The 16,408-nt window shown below is 53.0% G+C and overlaps 1 protein-coding gene across 1 annotated transcript in view; it reads left to right on the plus strand.

Annotated features, from left to right (window-relative positions):
- GRIK5 (glutamate ionotropic receptor kainate type subunit 5) overlaps positions 1-16,408 on the plus strand; it is a 1,516,626-nt gene that overhangs the window by 901,791 nt on the left and 598,427 nt on the right. The gene's annotated exons all lie outside the window — the stretch shown is intronic.

Here is a 16,408-nt window from a genome sequence, read left to right on the forward strand (position 1 = left end):
GACCTGCCACAGATAGTAAACACACTGGCACTCCACTATGAGAGGATATACACCCCGACGACCACAGCTACACTCAAAGAGGCACTAGCATTCCTCAGAGATATTCGATGCCCACGCTTGCATTTGACGACACCCAGATGCTCGAGGCAGATCTTACATCAGAAGAATTAGCATTAGCCATAGGTACCATACAATCAGGGAAAACTCTAGGACCTAATGGCATACTGTTGGAAACGGGTAGCGTGGTGCAGAGCGGGCGGGCCAAACTCCGGAGGAAATGTGCAAAGCATCCACGCAGTACACACAGGCGACACACAAGGCACACTACAAAAAGAGACACTACACCAGTTTAGGTAAAAGAACTATTGTATTGTCCAAAACCACAAGGTGTCAGGTAATCTCTACACTGCGCCAACTGGCGCGGGGGTCAAATTTACAGGGGGGAATTATATACAGGGCAGGGCCAATCGGGCCCCTGCCGGAATCATTGCGATCTAGCAGATACTAAACGTAAGTCCATTAGCTGCAACCTGCAATAAAATACATCAGGGCATGACGTTGAACATTAGGTCGGCACACCTGTAAAGGAAACCTCACTGCATCACAATATACCTGACCGTCCTGGGCATCCCCTTAGGCAGGAAATTAGGGTAGGCAGTGCACCAATACATCAAACCCTGGCCTCTGAAACTAGCGCTGCACAGAACAAATGACTAGCACTTTAAATCAGGCATCTAAACATAGGGCTACGCCTATCAATCTATTAGCGCTTCAAACAGGGCATGGCAAGTAAACATAGCGCGTGAAAACAGGCATCAATACATTACGTATACCTTCTGGCATCATCACTGGGTATAAACGCATCTGCATAGTTCACTTTAGTATGGGGTCTAAACACCCTAGGGCAGGCATGAACTACCTGAGGTCATCCTAGTGTGATAGTAGGCCTGAACATTAGCATAGCAACCCTCATTTACCATAGTGCTTTGAACATGGCACTATAGCATGGTGCTACACCTGGCAAACTGGCGCTTCATATATGGCCCTCACTGGGAGCATTCAGCATAGCAAGCTCTTGGAGCAGTAGACTTTGCAAGCTCCTACAGCGCTTCCCAATGTCAGGGAACCAAGCGCTACCTCTGGTTCTGGCTTGGAGCCTTCTTTGGGGAATATTTCCCCGGGTCCCTTCTTCCCGTGTCCCGCTGTGGGACAGAGTCACACTGGTGCAACGGGGGTGGCGGGCACCGACAATGTGCCCCGTCGCCCCCCACTCCCCCGCTTCTAGAAAGGCCCTGTCTATGGCTGTGCTGTGAAGGGGAGCCTTTGCTCCTGAAAGGGGCTCCCAGGCTCTGAGGCCGGCTCGTTGCAGCTGCCCGCTGACAGGTGGGGCAGCTGTGCAGGCTCCGGGCACCAGGGGCGGGCACCGGCAATGTACCCCGTTGCCCCTCCCCTCCTCCAACTCCTGGGCTTCGTTGCCGCTGCCCTCTGTCAGACGGGGCAGCGGGGAGGACCAGTCCGGGCACTGGGGGCGGGCACCGGCAATGTGCCCCGACACACCCCCACCGAGCAAAACCCCAGGCCCCACTCACCAGTTCGCTGGAGAGCTCCTTGGGCCCTCGGACTCCCTCCAGCAGGGGACAGGCACCGATCGTTGCCTCGACAGTCCCCTGCTCCTTCAGGACTCTTCCCTCGCTGTGCTTGCGGGGCTCTCGTCACCTCGCGAGGGCCCCGCCCACCAAGGCAGCGGTCGGGTCTTCGCCCGGGCCCCCTCCGGGGACCCAGGGCTTCTTCCGCGGGGCTCTCCTTTCCTCCCGGGGAGCCCCCACCGCCACGTGAACACCTCTTCGCCAGAGGGGAGGCGGGGTAGGCTCCCGCTCTCCCCGGACTTCTTCTCCTGGGCGGCCTCCTGGCGTCACGGGGGCGCGGCTGACGACGCGGCCAGCGCCCTGGTTGCTGGGCAACGCGCACTCGCGCGGCCCAGGCCCGGCACCTCCTTCCCCCAGCGCCCGGGCGGTGGCGGTGATTTTGGTCAGTTTCTCTTCGCGGGGGCAATGCGGGGTAGGCTCCCGTGGTCTAACTCCACACACCGCGTGGCGGCACACACACGGGGTAGGCTCCCGATGTCGTGAATAAGCACCGAGGCAGCTGGCACTCGCGCCGACGGCGATATCACGCGGGGTGGGCTCCCGCTGGCCTCCTCAGTAGGCTGGCACACGGGGTAGGCTCCCGCTGTGTCTTTCAGCGCCCAGCTCTCCCTGGCCACACACTCCTCACCTCCTTTGGGCCACGAGGTGTAGCGCTTTGCAGGCGCTAGGCGGTCCCACCAGCTTTAGGGGCAGTGCACAGTCACTTCCAAGATAGCGCTCACCAAACCTAGCGCTCTCCTTCCAGGGGCTTGTAAATAGCGCTCTCCTTCCAGGGGCTTGTAAATAGCGCTCTCCTTCCAGGGACTTGTAAATAGCGCTCTCCTTCCAGGGAGCTGTAAATAGCGCTCTCCTTCCAGGGAGCTTGTAGATAGCGTTCTCTGGTCCCTGCCCCTTGATTGAGGGTTTCTTGAGGGGGGGGAAGTTGCGTTGGGGGCTGCAGACGGACTACTCAGTCTCTGCCTGTCGTCCCTGGATTTTCCTCTCGCCGGGCCAGATCAGTGGGTAGTTCAGGATCCCTCACTCACTTAAAGGGCAGTGCCTAGACCCTGTCACCTTCAGAGGCATAGGTCCCTGACTGATCCTACCGCCTAAAACTCCTGCGAGGGCTTCTCCAGGTTTGCGTTGTCCCAACTATATCTTTCCCTCGCCCTGTGGACCGTAGGGGGGGGGTAGGTAGGCTCAGGGCCCAGCACACAGGCCTATGTGGCGGTAACCCCTGGCAGCAGGTCCCCTCTCTCCCTGGTCCACCCTCTGACTGACTGCATGGCAACCCAGCTCCTCCCTTTAGACGCCCCTCACCCCACCTTCCAGACAGTGCCAGAAGCTTCTAGAAGCATCTGGGGAAACTGGCTCTAACTGGCCTAGGGGGAGGGGTAGAGCACCCTGGGTGCCAGGCTTCCCTCCAAAAGCTGGGGCTGCTGGGAAATAACGCCTAGACTGTCAACCTAGCTCAGTCAAACGGCGCAACCACACAGCTTTGGCATCCATCTTAAATTACATTTTTAAAATGGGGAAACTCAGTCTGCACACATTCAGTCTTTCCATTTACACATTTATTTTCCCAGAAAAGCGAAAAATTTCTGGAAAAAGGGCCAAGTCCAACACAACCCCCTTCCAGCCAAAAGCCAGGGTAGACCGATCAATGCCTTGATGGGCTTCCCTGCTTAGGGCGAGAAAAGGTGGACGCAGGCCCGCAACTGCAGGAGCACACGCAGGTTCTCCTCCACTCTGGAACCTGAAGGTTCCCTCTCTCAAACCTTCCTCGACCGACTGAGCCACCACCCGGGGGTTCCTTAGCTGGTTGTGGCCAAGACTGGCCCCTAGGCCACCCAGATATCTCTGGCCCTTGCGGTCTCACAGAGTGGGGGGCAGTAACCCCAGGCCCGTAGTACCCGTTGACCACTCTCCTCCTCCTCCTTGCAGTTCCGAACTGCCACTGGTCCTCCCACCTGGGGTCCGCACCCTCAGGCTGACCAGCCCTCAGGGGCGAGGCTCTCCTCCCCCTACCTCTCCTTCTGGGGTTCCTCACCCTACTCCCATGCGAGGCACCCTCAGACCACCACTCTCTCCCCAGTCCAGGGCCTTGACCCTTCAACTGGTTCCCCAGCCTAGGGTCTAAACCCTTAGGCTGCACCGGTGCCAGGGGCGAGTCCTCCCTCCCCCTGCACCCCCTCCCAGAGTTCCGCACCCTCCCAACGGGATTAGCACCCCTGGAAGACAATTCTGGGGGGACACTGCTAACAGATGTCCCACCCGCCAGGTCAGGCAGTACCCATCCCTAGGCCTCCCAACCCAGGATCTAAGCCCTGTGGCTGAGCCGGTGCCCGAGGTGAGACCTTCCTCCCTCTGCACCCCCTTCCAGAGTTCCGCACCCTCCCACCTGGAGAAGTACCCCTGGAAGTCAATTCTGGGGGGACACTGTTAACAGATGTCTCACCCGCCAGGTCAGGCAGTACCCATCCCTGGCCTCCCAACCCAGGATCTAAGCCCTGTGACTGAGCCGGTGCCCGAGGTGAGACCTTCCTCCCTCTGCACCCCCTTCCAGAGTTCCGCACCCTCCCACCTGGAGAAGTACCCCTGGAAGTCAATTCTGGGGGGACACTGTTAACAGATGCCCCACCCGCCAGGTCAGGCAACCCCTGAACCTGGCATCCCAGCCCAGGATCTAAACCCTGCAACTGGGCCAACCCCAGGACCTCAGGAGCTCTGATTACAGATGCCCCGGGTCCTCCTGACACTAGGGGCTCCCCCTCACCGGGCGGCACATCAGGACAGCCTAGGCTCCCAACCTGGGGCTCCCTTACGGAACTCTCCAGGCCCTGAGACTGCGGTTGGGGCACCTCGGGACACCTCCCCGTCTCACTCCTTCCTATGGATAGGACTCTTGAGGCCCTACAACCCTCTCTCTTCCCGGGGACCTAGCTGGGCTATTCGCCACCTCTCCCACCTCGCTGGGTTGGAAGATCCCTGGACCATCCTCTTCAGGGTCACTCCCCAATGCCTCCTCAGACACCCTGGCCCTCACCCAGAGGTCTGCCTCCTGTGCAAGCTCCCTGGGGTCGGAGAACCCACACTGTACTAGGTGGTGACGCAACCTTGGGGAACAATTCCTCAGCATGTGCTCCTGGATGACTACCTGGCACAGCCCTTCCCACTCATTCACTGCACTCCTCACCACCCAATCCTCCAATGCAGTCCCACACACCTCCGCAAACTCCCCCCAGGACTGGTGGGACAGTTTTCCCCTGCCCCTGAACTCTAACCTGTCCCCCTCTTCCTGGGAATCAGGCACCGTCTCCTGGGCTCTGGGAGCGGGACACCCTACATTGGAACCACTCTCGCTGCCACCACTGGATCCCACCCTCACTGGTGAATCCAGACCACAGAAACCACTCTCCGGGGACAAACTACCCTCCCGAGCTGGTCTCTCCGTGGCAAAGGCCCTCTCTTCCTCCGCCATCCTCTCCTGCGCTAGGACCTTCTCCGTCTCTAGCTTCTTCTCCTGCACACTCAGCCGCGCTAGCTCCACCTTGAGCCTTCCCAGCGCCAGCTGATGCTCCCTCTCTTCCCTCCTATCTACCCACTCTTCTGGGGACAGGGAAAGGGACGGGGCAGTGCCCCCGGGACTGGACCCAGCGCGGGACTCCCTAACTCTGGTGTCCTTACTCGCTGCTGGCGTCTCCCCCCGGTCATCTTCCTCCTCCTCATCAGTGTCACCCCCCTCCTGGGTTATGGACTGGGCCCCCTCACTCTCGGAGTCCTCCCTACATTGGAGGTCCTCCTCCGGGTCTCCACTAAATCCACCCTTTAAATATGCTGAGGGGTAATCTGACAGGTCCCCCCCGATCTCTAAGGGTTCCCCCCTCTTGAGGGCCTCATAGAGAAATAACTTCCTGCGTGTGTCGCCTACTGGGGGTATCCCTCTCTCCCTGCAGAAATCCACTACTTCCTGCTCCGTGTACTCCATCAGGCAAACCTCCTCGTAGGTCAACCCCATCCTGGCAAGGTACACCCGGGACACACCACCCACAGTGCAACAGGGGGACACAATTTAAAAACACACTTCCAGGAGGAAATCACAATCAAGGAAAAAAAACAATAATTCCCCACAACCTGAGATTCCTTCAATCCTCAGTTTGCAGTGCAACCCGTGGTCGCTGCGGTACTGCGCAAACACAAGTCCTATCCCACCGCTGAACACCAATGTTGGAAACGGGTAGCGTGGTGCAGAGCGGGCGGGCCAAACTCCGGAGGAAATGTGCAAAGCATCCACGCAGTACACACAGGCGACACACAAGGCACACTACAAAAAGACACACTACACCAGTTTAGGTAAAAGAACTATTGTATTGTCCAAAACCACAAGGTGTCAGGTAATCTCTACACTGCGCCAACTGGCGCGGGGGTCAAATTTACAGGGGGGAATTATATACAGGGCAGGGCCAATCGGGCCCCTACCGGAATCATTGCGATCTAGCAGATACTAAACGTAAGTCCATTAGCTGCAACCTGCAATAAAATACATCAGGGCATGACGTTGAACATTAGGTCGGCACACCTGTAAAGGAAACCTCACTGCATCACAATATACCTGACCGTCCTGGGCATCCCCTTAGGCAGGAAATTAGGGTAGGCAGTGCACCAATACATCAAACCCTGGCCTCTGAAACTAGCGCTGCACAGAACAAATGACTAGCACTTTAAATCAGGCATCTAAACATAGGGCTACGCCTATCAATCTATTAGCGCTTCAAACAGGGCATGGCAAGTAAACATAGCGCGTGAAAACAGGCATCAATACATTACGTATACCTTCTGGCATCATCACTGGGTATAAACGCATCTGCATAGTTCACTTTAGTATGGGGTCTAAACACCCTAGGGCAGGCATGAACTACCTGAGGTCATCCTAGTGTGATAGTAGGCCTGAACATTAGCATAGCAACCCTCATTTACCATAGCGCTTTGAACATGGCACTATAGCATGGTGCTACACCTGGCAAACTGGCGCTTCATATATGGCCCTCACTGGGAGCATTCAGCATAGCAAGCTCTTGGAGCAGTAGACTTTGCAAGCTCCTACAGCACTTCCCAATGTCAGGGAACCAAGCGCTACCTCTGGTTCTGGCTTGGAGCCTTCTTTGGGGAATATTTCCCCGGGTCCCTTCTTCCCGTGTCCCGCTGTGGGACAGAGTCACACTGGTGCAACGGGGGGGGGGGCGGGCACCGACAATGTGCCCCGTCGCCCCCTCACTCCCCCGCTTCTAGAAAGGCCCTGTCTATGGCTGTGCTGTGAAGGGGAGCCTTTGCTCCTGAAAGGGGCTCCCAGGCTCTGAGGCCGGCTCGTTGCAGCTGCCCGCTGACAGGTGGGGCAGCTGTGCAGGCTCCGGGCACCAGGGGCGGGCACCGGCAATGTACCCCGTTGCCCCCCCCTCCTCCAACTCCTGGGCTTCGTTGCCGCTGCCCTCTGTCAGACGGGGCAGCGGGGAGCACCAGTCCGGGCACTGGGGGCGGGCACCGGCAATGTGCCCCGACACACCCCCACCGAGCAAAACCCCAGGCCCCACTCACCAGTTCGCTGGAGAGCTCCTTGGGCCCTCGGACTCCCTCCAGCAGGGGACAGGCACCGATCGTTGCCTCGACAGTCCCCTGCTCCTTCAGGACTCTTCCCTCGCTGTGCTTGCGGGGCTCTCGTCACCTCGCGAGGGCCCCGCCCACCAAGGCAGCGGTCGGGTCTTCGCCCGGGCCCCCTCCGGGGACCCAGGGCTTCTTCCGCGGGGCTCTCCTTTCCTCCCGGGGAGCCCCCACCGCCACGTGAACACCTCTTCGCCAGAGGGGAGGCGGGGTAGGCTCCCGCTCTCCCCGGACTTCTTCTCCTGGGCGGCCTCCTGGCGTCACGGGGGTGCGGCCGACGACGCGGCCAGCGCCCTGGTTGCTGGGCAACGCGCACTCGCGCGGCCCAGGCCCGGCACCTCCTTCCCCCAGCGCCCGGGCGACGGCGGTGATTTTGGTCAGTTTCTCTTCGCGGGGGCAATGCGGGGTAGGCTCCCGTGGTCTAACTCCACACACCGCGTGGCGGCACACACACGGGGTAGGCTCCCGATGTCGTGAATAAGCACCGAGGCAGCTGGCACTCGCGCCGACGGCGATATCACGCGGGGTGGGCTCCCGCTGGCCTCCTCAGTAGGCTGGCACACGGGGTAGGCTACCGCTGTGTCTTTCAGCGCCCAGCTCTCCCTGGCCACACACTCCTCACCTCCTTTGGGCCACGAGGTGTAGCGCTTTGCAGGCGCTAGGCGGTCCCACCAGCTTTAGGGGCAGTGCACAGTCACTTCCAAGATAGCGCTCACCAAACCTAGCGCTCTCCTTCCAGGGGCTTGTAAATAGCGCTCTCCTTCCAGGGGCTTGTAAATAGCGCTCTCCTTCCAGGGCTTGTAAATAGCGCTCTCCTTCCAGGGAGCTGTAAATAGCGCTCTCCTTCCAGGGAGCTTGTAGATAGCGTTCTCTGGTCCCTGCCCCTTGATTGAGGGTTTCTTGAGGGGGGGGAAGTTGCGTTGGGGGCTGCAGACGGACTACTCAGTCTCTGCCTGTCGTCCCTGGATTTTCCTCTCGCCGGGCCAGATCAGTGGGTAGTTCAGGATCCCTCACTCACTTAAAGGGCAGTGCCTAGACCCTGTCACCTTCAGAGGCATAGGTCCCTGACTGATCCTACCGCCTAAAACTCCTGCGAGGGCTTCTCCAGGTTTGCGTTGTCCCAACTATATCTTTCCCTCGCCCTGTGGACCGTAGGGGGGGGGGGTAGGTAGGCTCAGGGCCCAGCACACAGGCCTATGTGGCGGTAACCCCTGGCAGCAGGTCCCCTCTCTCCCTGTTCCACCCTCTGACTGACTGCATGGCAACCCAGCTCCTCCCTTTAGACGCCCCTCACCCCACCTTCCAGACAGTGCCAGAAGCTTCTAGAAGCATCTGGGGAAACTGGCTCTAACTGGCCTAGGGGGAGGGGTAGAGCACCCTGGGTGCCAGGCTTCCCTCCAAAAGCTGGGGCTGCTGGGAAATAACGCCTAGACTGTCAACCTAGCTCAGTCAAACGGCGCAACCACACAGCTTTGGCATCCATCTTAAATTACATTTTTAAAATGGGGAAACTCAGTCTGCACACATTCAGTCTTTCCATTTACACATTTATTTTCCCAGAAAAGCAAAAAATTTCTGGAAAAAGGGCCAAGTCCAACATATACCCATTGAACTGTTCAAAAAAGCAGCAACTAAGCTTACACCACACTTGCTCAACATGTATGAGGCCAGATTAGAAGCAGGGGAACTCCCCAGGGACCAGTGACTTGCGACAATAGTTACTATTCACAAACCTGGAAAGCCAGCACAGGACTGCATGTCCTGACAGCCAATATCACTTCTTAATGCAGAGGCCAAAATACTGGCTAAAACTCTGGCCACCAGATGGCAACACTATCATACAAAATGAGTACACCCAGATCAATCCAGGTTCATGCCGGGGAGAAACACGGCACTCAACCTGAGACGCCTACATAGTGTAAATGGCCCGTATACCTACCATCCAAGAGGACGCTATCATCCTATCCTTGGACGTGTGTAAGGCCTTTGATATGGTCGAGTGGACCGTCCTCTTTGCCGTCCTTAAGCATATGGACTTCGGCCCCAAGTTTTGCGCCTGAGTCCAGTTGCTATATACAAAGCCTTTGGCACACATAGTGGTAAACGGCCAAATCTCGGCTGACTTCCTCCTAGGGTGTGGAACACGAGAAGGCTGCCCCCTGTCACCGCTCTTATTCACCTTAGTGCTAGAACCGCTGGCAGCCTGGATAAGGAGAGACCCGATTATTCGTGCGTTCCGATGGACGGAGGGATGACAAGACCGCATCTCCCTATATGTGGATGATGTTCTGCTGTACATAGCATCCCTCAGGCGCTCGCTCAGCAGGCTCCTGGACATTTGTGAGGTATATGGTAGGTTCTCCGGATACACTATCAACTGGAATAAATCTGTTTTATATGTCCTAAGCAGCTCCCTGCCGCAACTGCCGAGGGGAAATGCGGTGCAGGTCGTGGAGGGAAGTTTCAAATAGCTAGGACTCTATATCACACCACTGCCTGAGGAATTAATGGAAAAAAATCTCCTAGAACCCCTGAAAAGGCTCCGCCACGACACCAAACACTGGCAATCCCTACTATTGACGCTGCTGGGAAGAGCTTCACTCTTCAAGATGATGACACTCCCTAGATTTCTTTACGCCCTGCAGAATACCCCATTTCCAGTTCCCTTCACATCAAGGCAATTGAAGCGGAATTATGTAACGTCCTCTGGGACGGAAAACCAGCCCGCATAGCCATGCACAAATTGGTTAAGCGATGGTATGATGGCGGAATCGCCCTCCCAAACATACAAACATACTATTGGGCCTCCCAACTGATCGTGCTCAATCAGTGGCTCCACGCCCCTCAAACGGAACCGTCATTCCGCATGGATAGATATGTCCTGGGAGAGGGAGGAGTCATGAGAGCGCTCTGCAATAAATCCCGAAAGGCACCCCTAACGGGACCAACCACACATACAGTTTGAATATGGCATGTAGCACTCAAAAAGCTAGGCTGGGATAGTTTTATAACACAAGTGACTCCACTCTGGGAAACCAAAAGGCTGGGTAGACTCAGCGGTAGTAAAGGCTTCAAACAATGGGACTTAGTAGGAATCTCAAGAGTTAGGGATCTCTGGAGTAAGGGAGAGGTCATCGCCTTTACTCAAGATGAGTATGAGATGGAGCCTCCAGAAATATTCCGTTACACTCAGATCAGGCATGCACTCAAGACGGGCATCCCATCAGGCACTATACTCCCAGAGGCCTCCCCATTAGAAGATAGGCTCCTGACAGAATATATGGATAAGAAAGCCATTTCCCTAACTTCTTGTAAGATTATCGACCACCAACCAGACCCCACAAAAACTCTTCGAGAAAAATGGCAGTCCGATGTGGGAGAGCTGAACGAGACAGATTGGCAGGAGGCACTCGCGTCCCCACGGGAAGAGGCGATACCCTCAAAATTAAGGCTAGTGCAGTTAAAAATACTCCATTGAATCTACTACACTAGGCTAGCCCTGCATAAGATAGGGAGGACTAATAACCAACTCTGCTTAAGGAATTGCGGGGCAATCAGCACCTTTTACCATACATTGTGGGAATGCCCGGAGATAGCGACATATTGGGGAGCAATTATGCATACAATTACACAAGTTAGCAGAGCCACTGTGTCTCCAGAACCCAGGAGATGTCTCCTAAACATCTGGGAAGCAACAGATCTTAACCACACGGCTCAAGACTGGGCAATGCTGGGTCTGATGTTTGCCAAACGTAACATCGCTAAACACCGGGGAGCACAAGTTACTCCAACACATCGAGAATGGTGTGGCGATATGGACGGAGCCATGGTGGCAGAGAAGGCAGTATATACACATAGAGGGTGCCCTAAGAAGTGGAAGTGGGTATGGGGAAAGTGGAACAACTTTAGAGGGAATATTTGTGCTCCACCTCCTGACGAGTCAGCAACGGACATCAGTGAATAAAGGAGGCGGAACAGTGTTATTCACTTAATTATAATTTAAATGTAATGATTGTATAATTCTCCGGAAGAGGCTGTTTGTGATGTGAAGCATGTATATATATTTAGTATTTTGTAAACAAACTGTTGCAAGTTAACCGAATATACAATAAAAATAATCTTTAAAAAAAAAAAGATCTCTAAATTCCTTACTGCCGACACTAAGGGAAGGGCCACAAACTCCCATATATAGAAGCCAAAGTGAGGCCTCCCCAGGTTGACTATAGCAGTGAAAAGAAAGATCTCAAAAACAGTTAATGGCAATGCCTAGCCATCGGACTCTTGACACACTCCTGATTGCTTCTGGCTAATGGCAGCCTGATTAATTGTAAGGCTGGCCACCAGCTGGGTATCGTCGGCATCCATAAAGGTAGTCAACTTCGAGTCCTGCACTACCACTACCAATGGCTGAAGATAGAGGCTGGATCAGAGAGGTGGTATTGACTGAGAGGCCTTACCACCTCATCTTATTTCTTAGTTCTTTCGCCTCTGAGCTGAATGAGCTGAGGTGAGTTGCTTAAGCCAGATCTTCAAGGAAGGATGAGTATCAACTGAGGGCAGGACCAATGACCCTTGTCTCAGCTAGCCTTTAAATTGAAATGTTTCATTCAACAGTATCAAAGATGGCTGACAAATCTAACAAGATGACCACGTCTGAGTGACACTTGTCTGGGTTATCCTCAGATCATCTGCTATGGATGTTACCTTTGTTTCTAATCTAACAACCAGAGGTAGTCCTGCATGGTCTTCTTCCAAGACATTGTTTCCCCTTATATATTGTTGCATTTGGGATGTCACTAATTTCTCCAATATCTTTCTCAATTACTGAAAATAAATTGGTCATACATTTGTGGGGTCATCAAAATGTACACCCTAACAAGAGGATGCATGATAGCTTTATTAATCTCCCCCAGGAACAACCACTGGGCTTCAAAGATAATAATGCCATTAATAGCAACCATTGGCAAAGCCAATAGGTCTCACTATGCAAGAGCTATTGGCTTTATAATGTGTTTTAGCCATGTTGTACACAAGTGTGCCTGATGTTCAGCATGGCTAAAAGTTAGTGGAGTACAGGAGAGTGGAGTAGAGTGTCATGTATTGGAGTGGCATTGAGTGGAGTCGTTTACAGTGGTGTATAATGGAGTGGCATAGAATTTAACAGATTACAATGCAGCATCATAGAATGCAGTGTTGTACATTAGAGTGTTGCATAGTAGACTGCAGTGGTGTAGAGTGCATTGGTGCAGACTGTAGTGGTGAAGAGTAGAGTAAAGTGGCATAGAGTACAGCAGCATAGAGTGCAATGGTGTAGAGTAGAGTGACAGAGTGCAGTGGTGTAGAGTGGTGCAGAATAGAATGTTGTAGAGTGGTGCAGAGTAGAGTTTAGTGTTGTAGAGTGCAGTTGCATAGAGTGCAGTGACGTAGAGTGAGTGCTGCAGAGTGCAGTGTTGTAGAGTGCATTGGCATAGACTGTAATAGTGCAGAATAGAGTGGTGTAGAGTTCAGTGGTATAGAGTGCAGTGTTTCAGAGTAGAGTATTGTAGTGTGCAGGGGTGTAGAGTGCAGTGGCATAGAGTAGAGTGGTGTAGAGTAAAGTGCAGTGGCATTGAGTACAGTGGTGTATAGTGGAGATGTGGTTAGAAGAGTGGAGTGGCCTAGACTGGAGTGGTGTAGAGTACAGTGGCCTAGAGTACAGTGGTGTAGAGTAGAGTGCCGTAGAGTGCATTTGTGTTGCCTGTAGTGTAAGTAGAATGGCGTAGAGTAAAGTGGCATTGAGTGCAATGGCGTAGAGTGGAGTGGTACAGAGTGAAGTATAGTGCGGTTGCATGGAGTGGTGTAAAGTGGAGTGGTGCAGAGTAGAGTGCAGTGGTGTAGAATAGAGTGGAGTGGCAAAGAGTGGAGTGTGCATGAAGTGATAGCACACTGTCAATACATATAACTCATTTTCAATTGGAATGACCATTACACTTGCACAGATATACAGTTTTACTAATAAAACTACACAGCGTACAAATGAGAATGTGTGGAAATGACAGCACTTAGTGTATTGATTTGATTTGATTATATTAAAGTATTTGTTTGCAACACACCAGAATTAACAAAAAAATTGCTTCATTTGTACTTTCCGAATTCTGATATATTCTGAAATACTTGCACAGTTCATGTAAATGTTGTGCTCTATAAGAAAAAAAACATTTTCCTACCCTCAGGATCCAGCACGATTGTCACATAATCCCTCTCACTTTAAATATAAAGAAAGAAAAGTAAACACCAAGCTGCCTTGAAGGCAGAGCCTACATTGACCTCAGTCTTTGAGCACACAGCACATGTGACAAGATAAGAACAATATTTACAGGCCTGTTTACAGAAAGGAGCTCTCGGAAGAGTACAAGGAGAGGTAGTGTGAAAAGTCTTTGTTCTGTGGGAGAGACAAACTCATGCCGAACAGCCTAAAACAAATAAAGCCAGCAGAGAGAATGATAGAAAATGTGAGTTAAAAACCTCAAAGCTAATGGTAAGCAATGGGTGGAATGTATTCCCAGGGAAGCTTTCGGAATGTCCTCAAGATATTTTTAGCAAACCAGACTGCTGCGCTGTCTGGTAGGCTTCGACCTAAAAAGGGGCCACCACTCAGATGGTATCTTTTAGCAGGTGAGCCACAGTCATGCAGCGGAGCACCAGATGTCTCTGGCATCCGATCAAAGTTATACGTTTATTCACTGAGATGTGAAGAAACTCAATAAACTGTCCGTGCTCCACCAGTATGGGTCGGGCTGCTCAAGGGTCTCTACTGCTCGACCTTCTTGGTGCACAACAAAAATTAGATCATTGACAACTTGTTTGTTGGGGCTAAATTCATCTCCCACCTCAACTGGATTATTTAGTCTCCCAAGCCTCTTAAAGATTTCCTTGGAGGCATTTTTAGATGTCGATTTCTTTTAGACTAATATCCCTTCTTCGCAGTGCTGATCGAATAGTTACCCTTGCGTACAGCTTGCGTAAATCCAGGTTTATCAGTCTGATCTTAGTTTATTTTGCAAATTACTTCGATCTTTTTTGGTTGATTTTTCTGCTGTCTTAGCTCAAGAGTAAACCACTGACGCTTGCTGAATTTAGGTTACAGAAAACTGTCTTTAATTGGGTGCTTTCATCTAAAGCAAGTGATGCTGCCTTGTTAAAAATTTGCAACGTAGTTTTCAGATTTAAAACCTCTTCCAGAACGCAAGTTGGATTAGCAAAGATGTCTTATGTTGATATCAATGTACACTTAGAAGTGACCAGTCCAAGAGGTCTGCCGCAACAATACTCCACGTTCTACCTTAACTTAAAAATCATATTGAAGAATAGGTGCGGCTTTAAGTGTGGGCGCAGTTCCCCCTGTTAAAAGCCAGCAGGACCAATGATTCAATAACATTAAGGGCTTAGGCGTCTTCAACTGAGTCTGCCCAGACATTAACATCAGCCATGGACTTCATGTTATCAGAGACTGGGTCACCAGTTCATCAAGCCAGTCAATAAAGAGATGGCTTAAAAACTGTGGGCAATAAATCAAAACACAGCCTGTCATCCTCCCTTTATTGCCGAGCTCTTAGAGCAACGCGTTAGTCCGTTCATATTGATTTTAGCACTTGTTAATAACCCCCAGCGAGCTGTGAATACTGGCAGCGCTGTCCACCCCACAGTCGTTGACGCCTCCATCCTCCACTCTCAGAGTCCGGGGGGGGTCGGGGTCTCAGGGTCTGGGGGAGTCGGGGTCTCAGGGTCTGGGGGAGTCAGGGTCTCAGAGTCTGGGGAGGTCGGGGTCTCAGAGTCTGGGGGGATCGGGGTCTCAGAGTCTGGGGGATCGGGGTCTCAGAGTCTGGGGGGGTCAGGGTCTCGGGTCTGGGGGGGTCAGGGTCTCCGAGTCTGGGGAATCGGGGTCACTGAGTCTGAGGGGGTCGAGGTCTCAGAGTCTGGGGGGGTCGGGGTCTCAGAGTCTGGGGGGTCGGGGTCTCAGAGTCTGGGGGGATCAGAGTCTCAGAGTCTGGGGGGATCGGAGTCTCAGAGTCTGGGGGGATTGGGGTCTCAGAATCTGGGGGGATCGGGGTCTCAGAGTCTGGGGGGGTTTGGGTCTCAGGGTCTGGGGGGGGTCAGGGTCTCCGAGTCTGGGGAATCGGGGTCACTGAGTCTGGGGGGGTCGAGGTCTGACAGTCTGGGGTGTCGAGGTCTCAGAGTCTGGGGGGTTTGGTGTCTCACAGTCTGGGGGGATCAGGGTCTCAGAGTCTGGGGTGTCGGGGACTCAGAGTCTCGGGCTTTGGGGTCTCAGAGTCTGGGGAGGTCGGGGTTTATTTTATTTTTTTATTTGAAAAGTTTTATATAGCGCTAGCTTGACCCGTAGGTATCAGAGTGCTTTACATACATACTGTAAAGAAAAACAGACTGAAATTGCATTACATAGTAGGCAGGCAGTAAGGAAGCAAAACCAGGGATAAAAAAAATACAGCATGGAAGATAAGGTGGTTAACACAGTCCGGTCGCCAACTATCCTTGAATGTCAAGAGAGAAGAGTAAACTCGGATATTGAAGTCTAGGTTAGTTGACGCTGGTCAGGAAAGTATTTGTTAAGGAGATGGATTTTCAGGTCCCTTTTGAAACAGGAGAAGGAGGAGTTTCATCTGAGGACTCTAGGGAGAGCATTCCACATCCTGGGAGCGTTGCCAGAGAACGATCGGCATTGTGTGATTTTCTTTTTCAGTTTCGGAGGAATAAGGAGTGAGTTGGAGCTTCTCAGCGATCTGGATTGACCTGCTCTTACCAGTTGGTTGTTCAGGTAGTGAGGGGCCGGAGAGTGAAGGGTTTTGTGTGTGATGCAGGCCAGTTTGTAAATACACCTCCCTTCCATGGGAAGCCAGTTGAGGGAGTTGAGAGCTGGAGTGATGTGATCAAATCTTTTTACTCCAGATACGACTCGAGCAGCCATGTTCAACACTGCCTTTAGAGGGGCTAGGTGAGCTTTTGGAGTCCCTGTTAGGATGACATTCCCGTAGTCGATTTTAGAGAGCACTAGGGATTGGACTACTGTCTTGAGGTCATCATGGGGAAGAAAAGGTTTCAATTTCTTGGGGTGTTTTAGAGAGAAAAGAGCA

Source organism: Triturus cristatus, chromosome 7, assembly GCF_964204655.1.
Source record: "Triturus cristatus chromosome 7, aTriCri1.1, whole genome shotgun sequence".
Classification (NCBI taxonomy): Eukaryota; Metazoa; Chordata; class Amphibia; order Caudata; family Salamandridae; genus Triturus; species Triturus cristatus.